This window comes from Myotis yumanensis, unplaced genomic scaffold (genome assembly GCF_028538775.1).
Source record: "Myotis yumanensis isolate MYYU_CA2020_CCGP unplaced genomic scaffold, mMyoYum1.0.hap1 SCAF_6, whole genome shotgun sequence".
NCBI lineage: Eukaryota > Metazoa > Chordata > Mammalia > Chiroptera > Vespertilionidae > Myotis > Myotis yumanensis.
This window is the reverse complement of record NW_027223757.1, coordinates 84,537,975-84,552,326: the sequence shown is the minus strand read 5'-3', so window position 1 is coordinate 84,552,326 and position 14,352 is coordinate 84,537,975. Positions and strand designations below refer to the sequence as shown.

Below are 14,352 nucleotides of genomic sequence, written 5' to 3'. Positions count from 1 at the left end.
CCCCGCCGCCACTCACCTTCCCACGCCACGGGGCCTTAGCCCGCGGCCATTTGACCCGGCCGGGGCCCTGCCAAGTGTCCACACCTGTGAGATGGGGCGGAGTTAGAGGATGAGTGACCACACCCATGCGTGGGGAACGCACTGCCTCCTGGACTTCTTACCTCTAACTTGTCCCCAGGACCCCTCGGTCCTCCCCACCTCACCCACTTGGCTCCCCGCTGCCCCCCAGTCTTCCCCATCTCAGCCAAAGGCAACTCCATCCTCCGAGCTTCTCAGGCCCCAAACCTTAGCGTTATCCCCGGCTCTTCTCTCTCAAATGCACCGGCAACACCTGTCGGCTCTCCCTTGTGAAGATTTCCAGATTCTGATACCCACCCACCACCCCAGTGCAGCCATGCTCACCCAAACCTCCCTTACCTCCCTCAGCTGGCTCCTCGCCGGCTCCCCACTTCCCTGCCACAGTCAGGTCTCCACTCAGCAGCCAGACTGGCCCTGGGAGCACATTAGTTGGGTCATGACCCTCTGCTCAAACCCTCCAATGGCTCCCTTCTCACTTAGGGTAAAAACCAAAATCCCGCCCAGGTGGCGAGGCTCGGTGGTTGAGCAACGACTTATGAACCAAGAGGTCACGGTCATGGGCTTGATCCCAGTGTGGGGTGTGCAGGAGGCAGCCGATCCGTGATTCTCTCTCATCACTGATGTTTCTCCCTCTCTCTCTTCCTCTCTGAATTCAATAAACATATATTTAAAAACAAACAAAAACACCAAAACCCCACAGTGGCCCACCAGGCCCACATGATCGGTGACTCTCTGACCTCTGTAGCCCCGGCCCAAATACCCTCACTGACCTTTCTGCAGCCAGGCTGCTCCCTGCTGCTCCTCAAGCTGGCCTGGAGCCTTTCCATTTCCTGCTCCTTGGGACCCTTTGTCCAGATGTCCCCTTTGTCCCTGGGCCACTCCCTCATCTCCTCCAAGCCTCGGTTTACAGGTCACCTTCCCTGACCACCCTCTCCAATAGGACAGCCTCCCGTCCCCAGTATTCTCTAGCTTCTTTCCCTGACTTGCCTTTTCTCATGTACCATGTCATTTATTAATTTTGTTGTATATCTTTCTACACCTGGTAGAAGTAAGTCCCAGGAAGGCAGGACTTTTTATCTGTTTGGTTCACTGCTGTATCCCCAGCTTCTAATTTTGTGCCTGGAACATAGGAAGCTTTCATATTGTCGAGTGAAAGAGTGGAGTAAATAAGTTACATTTGGCAGCACTTTGTAATCTGCTCAATCCTAAGAAGCTGGTAGAAGTAGGATCTTCAGGGAGACAGGCAAACACACCATTGCTCACCGGTAATAATAATGATTTCCCCCTCGTTTTATTATAAAAATAACACAAATATAGGACAGAAAATTCAAATGGAACAAAGGGCATGCAATGGGAAGTGAGGCCTGCGACCCCAGTCTCATTCCCCAGAGGGGAGCACCCTTGGAGTTTCTTCTGAATGATAATGATTAAAATATCAAAGCATAGGGTCCCAGAGCAGGCGTAAAAATAAGAATGTTTTCAACATAATAATAATAATGTTTTAGCCTGGCAGGCATGGCTCAGTGGTTGAGTGTTGACCTATGAACCAGGAGATCACGGTTCGATTCCCGGTTGGGGCACATGCCCGGGTTGCCGGCTCGATCCCCAGTGTGGGGTGTGCAAGAGGCAGCCGATCAATGACTCTCTCTCATCATTAATGTTTCTCTCTCTCTCTCTCTCTCTCTCTCTCTCTCTTTCTCACCCTTCCTCTCTGACATCAATAAAAATATATTTTTAAAAATAAAAAATAAATAAAATAACAAAAAATAATGTTTTAAAATACAAAGACACCAAGAGAAGGCGGAGAGATTTCAGGATATCTCTGTCCACTCCTGGGCACAGCCACAGATACACAAACCCTGGGACAAAAGTGTCCCCACCAGCACCCTCACACATGACCTTCAGGGAGGAAGCCGCATGTGCCAGATGACTTGATGGGCCACCTCCTTCACCTTCATTAGGTGATGGGCTGGGGAACCAAGGGCGGTGGGCAGTCTAGTGAGGCAGCATGATGGGGGGGGGGGGGGGGGCAGGGGGGGGAGGAGTATCTCCAGATGACAGGAGGCCAGAATCGAGTCCCAGTTCAGTTAGCTCAGTTACGAATTAGCTCTGTGACCTGGGTCAGGTGCCCTAAGCCCTCTGAGTCTGTTTCCTCATCTGTAAAATTGGTGACAAATGTTACCCTGCCTTACTCAGCTGGTTTATGAAGGCACTTTACAAACACAAAGTGCTATGCAACCGTAAGTCATCGTTCAAGACAACAAAATTGTTTTCATTATGGAAAATGTCAAGTGCACATTAACAGAGAGAGTATCAGAAGAGTACTTGTCGTATGAGCCCATCCTATATCATAAAACCCTAATATGCAAATCGACCAAACGGCAGAACAACCGGTTGCTATGACACGCACTGGCCACCAGGGGGCAGATGCTCAACGCAGGAGCTGCCCCCTGGTGGTCAGTGCGCTCCCACAGGGGGAGCGCCACTCAGCCAGAAGCCGGGCTTGCTGCTCCTTAGCGCTGCCTTGGAGGTAGGAGTGCTCGCCAGCCATGAGCCGGGCGTCTGGCTGAGCCGCACTCCCCCTGTAGGAGCGCACTGACCACCAGGGGTGGACATCCCTCAAGGGTTCCTGGACTGCAAGAGGATGCAGGCTGGGCTAAGCACCCCCCCCCCCCCAGTGCATTAATGTCATGCACCGGGCCTCTAGTTTAGTGTAAATGTCCAGAAAAGACATATGTATTTAGAGAGGCAGAAAGCAGACCAGTACCAGCTGGGGTGGGAATGGGCATTGACTAGTGGGCTCAATGAAACGTTCTAAGCATGATGGAAATGTTCTAAAGCTGGATTGTAGTGATGATTGCACAACTCTAGAAATTTACAGAATGTCATTACATTGTATACTTACAGCTGGTGAATTTTATCAATATGTAGATTATACCCCAGAAAGCTGTTTTTAAAGAAGCAAAAATAAAGCATGGAAAATAATCAATAGTATAATAAGATTCAATTATAAATTTATGGCCAATCTTGTTTCACCTACACCCATATCCGTTTACAAGATTTTTTGTTGTTAACCCTCAACTGAGGATATTTTTTCCACTGACTTTTAGAGAGAGTGGAAGGGAGGGGTAGAGACAGAGAGAGAAACACACGGTGTGAGAGAGACGCATCGATTAGTTGCCTCCTGCACCCACCTGACCCTGGATCGAGCCTGCAACCCAGGTATGTGCTCTTGACCGAAATCAAACCCGAGACCCTTCAGTCCTTAGGCCAACGCTCTAACCACTGAACAACCAGCGAGGGCTCCATTAACAAGATTTTAAAAAAATGTTTTATTTATGATTTTAATAGAGGAAGGGAGAGAGAAAGAGAGAGACATCAATTGGTTGTTCCCCTTTATTCATTGGTTGCTGCTTGTATGTGCCCTGACTGGGGATTGAACCCACAACCTTGGCATATTGGGATGATCGATGCTCTAACCAACTGAGCACCCGGCCAGGGCCCTTAACAAGAGCTTTTAACGTCATCAAATATCCATGGGTGTTCAAATCTCCAGTTGTTTAGAAATGTTAGAAATGTTTGCTTACAATTTATTTGTTTAAAAGCAGGAGTCACATGAAGTGCACATATTGTGATGGGTGGACATGTCTTTTGAGTCTGTTTTAACCGACATGTCCTGCGGCATAACCTCTCCTCTCCCCTCATTTGTCCTGCAGTTTCCCCCAGTCTGGAGGGGGCTGATTATATGACCCTGTGGTGTCATTTAAAGTGCTCCTCTGTCCTTTCGACTGAAGTTGGACCTAGAGGTTTGACCAGGTTCAGGTGCGATATTGGGCAAGACTGCTTCACAGGTGGTGGCGTGCACTGCCCTCAGGGGGCACAGTGTCTTTTTTGATAGCAACTCAATGCCTAGATCCATCCATCATTCATTCAGGGGACATAACAATAAAAATATTTTTATTATAAGGTAAAACCCACCAGCTGAAAACCACTATAAAGCAAATACATTATGAGACAAATGCTCTTGCAATCACCACTTGTATTAAGAAACAGATCTTCAGCCACCCAGAGGTTTCCATCTGTGCCATCTCAACCACAGTCCCCTTGCTCCCTCCAAAAGTCACCACTGTGCTTACTTTTATTGTAAGGATAAACATGGACACACATTGCCCGGCCTGTGTGGCTCAGTGGTTGACCATCGACCTTTGATTCCCAGTCAGGGCACATGCCCATTTTGTGTGCTCGATTCCGGTGGGAGGCGTGCAGGAGGCAGTGGAGCAATGATTCTCTCTCATCATTGATGTGTCTGTCTCTCTCTCCCTCTCCCTACCTCTCTCTGAAATAAATAAAAACATATTTTAAAAAAATAGACACAGCCCTAGCCAGTTTGGCTCAGTGGATTGGAACGTCAGACCATGTACTGAAGGGTCGTGGGTTTGATTTTGGTCAAGGGCATGGACCTGTGTTGCAGGTTCAATTCCCTGTCCCAGTCCGGGCACGTGTGGGAGGCAACCAATCGATGTGTCTCTCTCACATCGATGTTTCTCTCTCTCTCTCCCACCCTGCCTCCCTCCCTCCCTCTCTCCCTTCCACTCTCTAAAAGAAAAAAATCAGTGGGAAAATATTCTCGGATGAGGATTAACAGCAACAATAAAAAAAGAAGTTTTTTAAAAATGGACACAAATCAACTTCCTTATGCTTCTTTATAACCCAAATGTGCATCTCTGCACATATGGTTTAACCTTACTCATGTTTTAATATGTCTTTTAACAGTGTTGAGGAGACATCTTTAAAAATATGTTTTTATTGAGAGAGAAACATCCATGTGAGAGAGAAACATCCATGGCTCCCTCCTGCTCACCCTCTAATGGGGATCGAGCCCTAACCTGGGCTTGTGACCTGACCAGGAATCGACCTGGTCACCTTTTGGTGCAGGAGACGACACTCAACCACCTGAGCCACACCCGCCGGGCCGGGGACACATCTTCAAAAGCAATCTTTTGTGTAGGATACTCGGTAGGCACTAAAGGAGCTGTAACAAGGAGGAAGGAGCGTCTGAGGCTCTAGCCTCCGTCTGGCTTTGGGAAGGGCCAGCCTTAGCTCAGGAATGGGAGAATCAAATTATGTCAGGCAGCGACGTGCAGAGGGCCGAGCGACGCAAAGAAGGCAGAACTCCAGCAGGCGGAGGGCCCTCCCAGTTTATCCTCACACGCTGTCTGCTGCACGCCCAGACCAAGCATCTGCTTCTGGCCACGAAGGAGGAGCAGGGACCAGATGTACCCTCCTGTGTTTTTGTTAGTTTGTTTCTTTCTCATTTATGTTGCAGAGGAAATAGAGATGACAATCTCTGCCTGAATATATACTAGAGGCCCGGTGCACGAGGTTCATGCACTGGGGGGCTGGGGGGCTCTTCAGTCCGGCCTGTGCCCTCTCGCAGTCTGGGACCCCTCACTCCTTACTGCCCGCCTGCAGCGGAGACAGGAGAGGCTCCCGCCACCACCACTGTGCTTACCAGCCATGAGCCCCGCTTCTGACTGAGCAGTGCTCCCATAGGCCAGGAGCCGGGCTCCCTGCTCCTTAGCACTGCCACCACCCGGCTTCTGGCTGAGTAGCACTTCCCCTGTGGGAGTGCACTGACCACCATGGGGCAGCTCCTGCATTGAGCGCCTGCCCCCTGGTGGTCAGTGTGCATCATAGCGACCGGTTGTTCTGCTGTTCGGTCGATTTGCATATTAGGCTTTTATTATATAGGATACCCACCTTACGTGGGTATATTCTTAGTCCGATTTCCTCCCCACCCCAGCTGCTAGGGTGTTTCCTTGCTAGTGACACTATTTCTGATGGAAATTTTGTGAAAGGGGAAACATCTCAGCTCCTAGGTCGTTCTTCTCTGTCAGCATCTGTAGAGATCAAAACAGAGCCTTTGTGCTCCATTTCAGACTTTCCTGTGATAATTATTAATTTAAAAATTTATTACAAAATATGTCAAGTGTGAGAAAACTATGGAGAATAGTATACCAAATATCCTTGTATCTGCTTCCCAGGTTTATAAAATCTTAAAATTTTGTTATACCTACTTCAGATCTATCTACATATATTAGAATATCTATTATAAATATACTAGAGGCCAAGTGCATGAAATTCGTGCACTGGTAGGGTCCCTAGTGGTTGCAGGCTGCTGGCTGCTGGCTGCCAGCGGGTACTCCCTCCCTTCCCCTGGCCAGCCCTGCCCCCTGGTCAAACTCCTGGACAACTCCTGGTCGAGGGGACAATCTGCATACTATGCTTTTATTATATAGGATTATCTATGAGTACATGTATTATCTAGTTTGCATATAATAGTATGAATATAATATCTATGTATAATAGATATCCATGTATATAATAGATCATATAGTACCTGAAATAGATATAATAGATACACTATAACAGATAATATACTATCTGTATATGATAGTCTATACACACATATACTAGTACATTAGATCAAGCTTGTTATATTTTTATTTTTCAAATCTTCTATATCCTTATTGTTTTTAGGGGATGCCCATTTTTATCAATTACTGAGGTAATTTTGTTAAAATCTCCCTTTGACAGTAGATTTTAAAATTTTTTCCTTGTAATTTTACCTATTTTTATTTATATTTTGAGACTGCCATTGAGTACAAGCTTAGAACTGTTATGTGTTCTTGGTGGTATACTTTCTATCCTTATTATGTGATTCACTTTTTTTTCTAATAAATTCCTTTGGACTTACATGTTTTTACATCTTTAGTTTCAGCCTTTCTATAATATGAGTGTGTCTTTAATAAGCAGCTTATTATACCTGCATTTTTGTAGTTGTTAATCCTCACCCAAGAATATTTTCCCATTGATTTTTAGAGAGAGTGTTTGTGGGAAGACAGAGAGAGAGAATGTGAGAGAGACACATCGGTTGCCTCTGTCTGCAACCAACGTACATGCCCTTGACTGGAATCGAACCTGAGACCCTTCAGTCTGTGGGCTGGTGCTCTATCCACTGAGCCAAACTGGCTATGGCTTATTACACCTGCATTTTTAAAAAGCGGATGCTCTATTAATCAATGAATTTTATCCATTTACATTTGTGATTAATTCCACACTTGGATTTTTTCCTATTATCCTCTTTTGTGCTATACCTTTACCATGGTTTTTCCTTGCTCCTTTTTTTGTTTCTCAGCTTTTTCTTATGTGGATTTTAAAAAATTGAGATATAGTTGACATATAACATTGTATCGGTTTTAGCTGTACAACATAATGACTGGGTATTTGCATATATTGCAGAATGATCACCACAATAAGTCTAGTTAACATCCATCACCACATGTAGTTACACATTATTTTTTCTTGTGATGAGAACTTTTAAGATTTACTCTCTTAGCAACTTTCAAATAAATAACATAGTATTATTACTATAGTCACCACACTGTACACCCCAGGACTGCTTACTTTATAACTAGAAGTTTACTACCTTTTGACCACATTCACCCATTTCACCCACCCCAACCCCCTGCCTCTGGCAACCACCAACCCATTCTCTGTATCATGAATTTGTTGTTTCTAGAATCCAAGTATAAGTGATATGATACAGTATTTGTTTTTCTGTGTCTGATTTACTTCACTTGGCACAATGCCCTTAAGGTCCCTCCATGTTGTCTCAACTGGCAAGATATTCTTCTTTTATTGGCCGAATAATATATTTTCTTTGCCCATTCATCCGTCAATGAACACGAAGGTTATCTTCACATTTTGGCTATTGCAGACAATGCTGCCATGAACATGGGGGTGCACATATCTTCTCAGGACAGTGACTTCATTTCCTCTGGATAACTGTCCAGATGAGGTATCGCTGGGCCATATAATAGTTCTATTGTAATTCTGAAGGGATCTCCATGCTGTTTTCCATTACACTAATGGCTACACTAATTGGCAGTCCTACCCACAGTGCACCAGGGCTCCCTTTTCTCTGCATCCTCGCTGACACTTGTTCTGTGTTTGCTGGTAGCCATTCTGACAGGTGGGAGGTGATACCTCACTGTGGTTCTGATGTGCACTTCCCAGATGATCAGTGATGTTGAGCATCTTTTCCTGAGCCTGTTGGTCATTTGTATGTCTTCTTTGGAAAAATGTCTATTTCAGACCCTCTGTTCTTTTTATTTATTTATTTTTATCCTCGCCTGAGGATATGTTTATGGATTTTAGAGAGGGAAAGAAAGAGAGAGAGAAACATCGATGTGAGAGAGAAACATCGATCGGTTGCCTCCTGTACACACCCAGCCAGGGATCAAACCCAAAGCCTAGGTATGTGCCCTGACCAGGAATTTAACCCCCAAACTTTTGGTGCATGGGACAATGCTCCAACCCACTGAGCCACCGGGCCAGGCCCCGCTGCTCATTTTGATGTTGTGAGTCTTGCTGTAAACCTTCCCATGTTTAATAACCAAAATCCTGGCCGGAGTACATGAAACAATGGCGTCTGAACATTGGCCATCAGCAGCCCCGGACAGTAATCCTGGGAACCCTGAAAACAAGCCAGGTGAGTTCTGCCTGGCCCCGCGTGTGGCCTGCGGGGTGTCCGGGCTGCAGGCAGGAGGAACGCAGGCTGAGCCTGGCTGTCTCCTCGAGCTGAGGAGGGGGAGTGGGGGGTCCTGGGAGGCCAAGGCAGCTAGTCTGCAGGACAGAGCCCAGGACAGGAGGGAAAGCGCTGGAATCTCCAGAGGGTTTCCCGTGACAGTCAGCTGAGGCCTGATCAGCACACAGGTGTGAGCAAACTCTCCAAAGTGGGGAAAGAACCATCTAAAACTGTGGTTCTCAACCTGGGCTGCACATTAGAATCACCTGGGAATCTTTTTAAAATCCTGATTTCTGGGCCCCATCCTCTGGAAATTCTGTTTCTTTGTTACTAATGTTGTGGCCCCACCCCATAACAAAGAAACAGAATTTCCGGAGGACAAGGCCCAGAAATCAGGATTTTAAAAAGATTCCCAGGTGATTCTAATGTGCAGCCCAGGTTGAGAACCACTGATCTAAAAGGAGCAGAGCTGACAGCCTCGGAGCTCACTCAAGCATGGGAATAGTGACCATTCCCTCCAGCTGACGTGGGAGCCCTCGCCATCCACGGGGCGTTGGGTAAACTATACCGGGGCGTTTGCTTCAGGGGTTGGGGAAATTAGCCTTAGATTAGAGCAGCCGTGGGCAAATTACGGCCCGCGGGCCGAATCCGGCCCGTTTGAAATGAATAAAACTAAAAAAAAAAAAAGACCGCACCCTTTTATGTAATGATGTTTACTTTGAATTTATATTAGTTCACACAAACACTCCATCCATGCTTTTGTTCCGGCCCTCCGGTCCAGTTTAAGAACCCATTGTGGCCCTCGAGTCAAAAAGTTTGCCCACCCCTGGGTTAGAGGCTGCTCTGGTCCCACCTGACAAACACTTAAAAAGTTAGTCTTGGAAAGATCAAACTATTTGTAAGTAAATAAACTGCATCCCAGAATAGAACTCAAGAGTATTTACTAAAATAGAAAAATATCCAGGGTCCAGCAAAGTAAAATTCACAGTATTTGGCATCCAACAAAAATTTACAGTTTGGAAAGGAGCAGGAAAATATGACCCAGAGTGAGAAGAAAAATTAAAACTAATGCAGAGCCCGGCCGGCATGGCTCGGTGGTTGATTCCCAGTCAGGGCATGGTCAGGGCACATGCCTGGGGTACAGGCTCGCTCCCCAGCGGGGGGGCGTGCAGGAGGCGGCGGATCCATGGTTCTCTCTCATCATTGATGTTTCTTCTCTGCGCCCCCCTTCCTCTCTGAGATCAATAAAAATATTTTTAAAAACGAATGCAGAAATTACTCAGATAATAAAATTAGTAAAAAAAGTGCATGAAAAGAGTTGTTATAATTACTCCATATGTTGAAGAAGTTAGAAGAAAAACTGAAGATTTCAAAATGGAAGATTTTAAAAGACCCAGATTGAACTTCTAGAGATGTAAGCTCCAATGAAAATACAGGGGATGAGGTTATTACCAGATCAGGCACCGGAAAAGAAGAGATTAATAAACTTGAATACAGAGCAATAGAAACTATCAGAAACGAACACAGTGAGTAAAAAGACAGGGCAGGGGAGAAAACATGAACAGAGCATAAACGAGACAACTTCAAGCAACCTGACAGCCAGGGCAATGCGAGTCCATGAAGGAAAGCAGACGTCAGAATAAACATTTGAATAAAGAATGACTGGGGGGAAAAAAGAAATAATGGCTGAAAATGTTTCAAACTTGATGAAAACTGCACATCCACAGATACAATAAGCTCAACAAACCCCAAGCACAGGAAAAATGAATCAAATTACAGCAAGACACTCCTAATGAAATAGCTTAAAACCAGTGATTAAGAGAAAACCTGAAAAGTAGTCAGAAGAGAAAAAGACACATTACACAGAGAGAACCAAAGATAAGGGCAATTGCGGATTTCTCATCAGAAACAATGCAAGCCAGAAGACAGTAGGGCAACACTTTTAAGTCCTGAAACAAATGGTCAACCTAGAGTTCTAACCCAATACTCAGATCAGACCGGGCCTTATTGCTGCTCAGAATTCTTCAGTGATTTCCGGTCGGAAGGTCTGATGGCCGTGGGCACTGACTCTGAGACAGAGGTGACGGTGCAGCAGGCTTACAGGTAAGTGCTCCGAGGACCGGCATCTACGCAGGAGTGAAGAAAGCAGCGCTGGGCGGAGGAAGCGGAGCTTCGATGCAGTCTCAACAGAAGTCTCAGCGGACCCTCTCGGGAGTTTTGAAATGGATGTCCCTCCAGAGCTGTCCCGAGCTGAGGAAAGGGTGGAGGCCTTTGCACTCACAGGCTGATCGGTGATCAGGTCTGGGACACCCCAGGGAGGGCGCATGGTCTTGGATGAAGCATCTTCCTAAGCCAGTGGTTCTCAACCTTCCTCATGCCGGGACCCTTTAATACAGTTCCTCATGTTGTGGTGACCCCCAACCATAAAATTATTTTCGTTGCTACTTCGTAACTGTAATGTTGCTACTGTTATGAATCGTCATGTAAATATCTGATATGCAGGCTGTATTTTCATTGTTACAAATTGAACATAATTAAAGCATAGTGATTAATCACAAAAACAATATGTAATTATATATGTGTTTTCTGATGGTCTTAGGCGACCCCTGTGAAAGGGTCGTTCGACCCCCAAAGGGGTCGTGACCCACAGGTTGAGAACCGCTGTCCTAGGCCAAGGGACCTTCCCAGAGAGGGAACCAGCCTGGGAATGGCGACCTGGACTCAGAAGGGGCCTCTGGATGACACCACACCACCCACTACACTTTCAAAAACCACGTGGAGAAAATCCAGTCTTGGCACCGCACAAAAGGCCCTTCGTGGTCTTGCACCTGCCTCCCCTGCCCCTCAGGCTCTCCCCCAGCCGGAAGTCTCTCCCACCCTCCGCCCTGGCCCCTTCTAATCCTTCAGATGACAGTGGAATGCACCTCCTCTGAGATGCCTCCTCTGACCCGTCTTGCAGACTCAATGGCACTTCCTGCCAGCAGAGTGGCCAGGAGCATGGACTCTGGAGCCGGGGTTTGGATCCCAGCTCTGCCACTTGCTAGCTGTGCAGCCTAAGGCAAGTGCTCAAAGCTCTGTACCTTAGTTTCTTCATCTATAAAATGGGCACAGCATCAGTACTGCTACCTCATAGGGCTGTTATGAGAATTAAATGAATTAATATGTGTACAGTCAGCATAGTGGCGGGAGTAAATAGTTGCTGCTATTGGTGGTGGTGGTGTTGCTGTTGAAGGCGCTCAGTATGCATTTATCAGAGGCATGAGGACGGAAGGATCTGAGAGAGACAATGTGCAAAGCGTGTTCAGGGAATGCTGAGCAACCCAATCTGTCAGAAGGACAGCCGTCGCCTCTGTGGGGCCCTGGGGGGGAGGGGGAATGTTTCATGTCTCAGTGAAGAGTGTGCATTAATTTGGTGAGCAGTCAGAGACGATGGCGGAGTCTGTCAGCAGATGGGAGAAAGGGCCAAAGAGAGAGCGAGCCAGGGTGAGCCAGGAGGTAAGGTGCACATGTGGTGAGGTGAGTTATAGGTGAGGGATGGGTAGAAGGAAGGGGGTGGGGAGTATGGCCGGGGAGGGGAAGTGAGCTTAGAGGAAAGTCACATGAGCTATGGAGGATGGAGTGAGGGAATGGGCTGAGGCTGAAGGGGACAGGCGGGGAGTGAGAGGGACAGGCTGGAGCGCAGAGGTAAAGGCTGATGGAGACAGGTGAGGCGTCTGGGACAGGTGAGGAGTGAGCGGGCCCTGCTGCGGGATGGGGATCAAGTGAACGGTTGAGACCCGTGAGGAGAGCCTAAGAGCCAGAGCAGGACCACGCGCCGAGAGCCCCGCGCTGCCGGAGAGGAGAGCGCGGAGCAGAATGTGATGTCAGAGAAAGGGCGGTGATGTCAGAGCCGGGGCGGTGGGGCGGTGATGTCAGGGCTGGTGCTGATGCTGGCGGCGCAGTGCATTGTGGGCAGCTCCCCGCTCTGCCGCTGCCACCGCTGTCGCCCGAGGAGGATCGGGGCCGGCCGGGCCGGGATGGTCCCGGTCCGGAGGCCGCCGCCGCCGCCGCCGCTGCCGCCGCCGCCGCGGGAGGGAGCGGGCCGCCCAGCGCCGCACTGAGCCGCCCCCGCCCCCACCCCGCCCCGGCCCCGGGGGATGCGCCGCCCCAAGCCGCTGCCTCCGCCGCCGCAGCCTCAGCCGCAGCGGGGACAGAGCAGGTGAGGCCGGCGGGCCGGGCGGGGGTCGGGGCGGGGGCTCCTTCTGTGCACTCGCGGGCCTCGGGCCTGGCTCCCCTCCCAGCGCAGCCTTCCCAGCGCCCCCTCCCTGCGCCGTCTCCGCCCGCCCGAGCTGGGACGCTGGCCTACACCGCCTGGGCCGCATCCGAGGCCTGGACCGGCTCCCTGCCCCCGGCCCCCGACCACCCTCTCCTGCCCACCGGCCAGGGCTCTGCTCCTCACTGCGACCCTCTGTCCCCGTCTCTATGGCTTCATCTGTCCCCCTGGCCAGTCGCTCCGAGCTGCCTCCATAAGCTCTCTCCCTTGTCCTGCCCTCCACTCCTGCCACCGGCCTCCTTACCAACTTCCTCACCCCTTCAGCAGCGCCCGGAACCCCTCGCAGGGTCGGGTGGCTTCTGCTCCCGCCATCATGCCCTCTCACGTCTCTATGTTACCCAGCCCCCTCCTCTGTCCTGTCACTCCTGGTCCCTTCCGTTCCCCTCTGTCCCTCCCACACATCTTCTCACCTATTTCCATCAGCCCTCACTGGTCTCCGCTACCTCTCCTGTGGCTCCCGGATTCCCACACATGCTTGGCGCGCACCTTGCGTAGCCACACAGCAACACCTACATTCACGTACCACGAGCTCCCAACCCAGACCCCGCGCTCCCTCCCCAGCCCCACACTCTCAGACATGCGCTCTGACACACGTCCGTAAAAACCTCCTCTGAGAGCCCGCGCCCACTCACGCCCATGCCTCCACACACCCCACGGGGCCTGAGGGGGCAGTGATGGGGCAGCCAACTTACTCGTGTTCGCGTCACCCAGTCCCAGTCTGAGTTGAGTGTAGTCCTCTGAGGCAGGGAGTGGGAAGGATGGTGAGTAGGGAGAAGCAGGGACCCCTCATTTGTCCTCCTGTGTCCACTCTTCCTTGGCCACCTCATCTGTTCCTTCTGGGCTTGCCCATCAATACATGGGAGCAGGACCTAAACTTCCCCCATCAACCTACAGACTCCACCATCACAGGACTGCAAGGCCCACCAGAGGTCACCCTGTCAACTCCTCAAGGATCCCTCCCTACTGGTCAATTGGTCCTTTCATCTTGTCTTCAACCTGCCTCCTCCACGTGTATTCCAGACCCCCCCCTCCCAACCCTAACTCCCCCTTCATCCTGCCCTGCAAGTTCCTGCCCCATGTGCCACTTGGCAGAAGGAGGGCAGAGGCCTGTTTGATATCAGTCCTGATACCTGCAGTTGTGTGGACTGGAGGAAACAGTCAGCCGAGTCACTTGAAGAAAAGACAGAAAAAGAGTGACAGCGCCCTCCCCATGAAGATCCCTTCTCCACCTGTCCCTCATGGCACACCATGACCCGTCGGAGGCTGTCTCCAGGCCGTCACCATTCCATGCTGCCCCCCACCCCTCCCCATCAGGATGGCTAGACACAGGAGCCCCGGGGCATTATCCCATCCCACGGCAAGACATGTCTAT

At 49.4% G+C, this 14,352-nt stretch overlaps 1 protein-coding gene across 2 annotated transcripts in view; it reads left to right on the top strand.

Moving 5' to 3' along the window:
- Window positions 1-12,668: 12,668 nt before the first annotated feature.
- TTBK1 (tau tubulin kinase 1) overlaps window positions 12,669-14,352 on the top strand; it is a 41,477-nt gene continuing 39,793 nt past the window's right edge. For both annotated transcript variants that reach the window (XM_070418551.1, XM_070418552.1), the window contains exon 1: window positions 12,669-12,866. The gene's annotated coding sequence lies outside the window, so the exon portion shown is untranslated. The remainder of the gene's footprint in view (window positions 12,867-14,352) is intronic.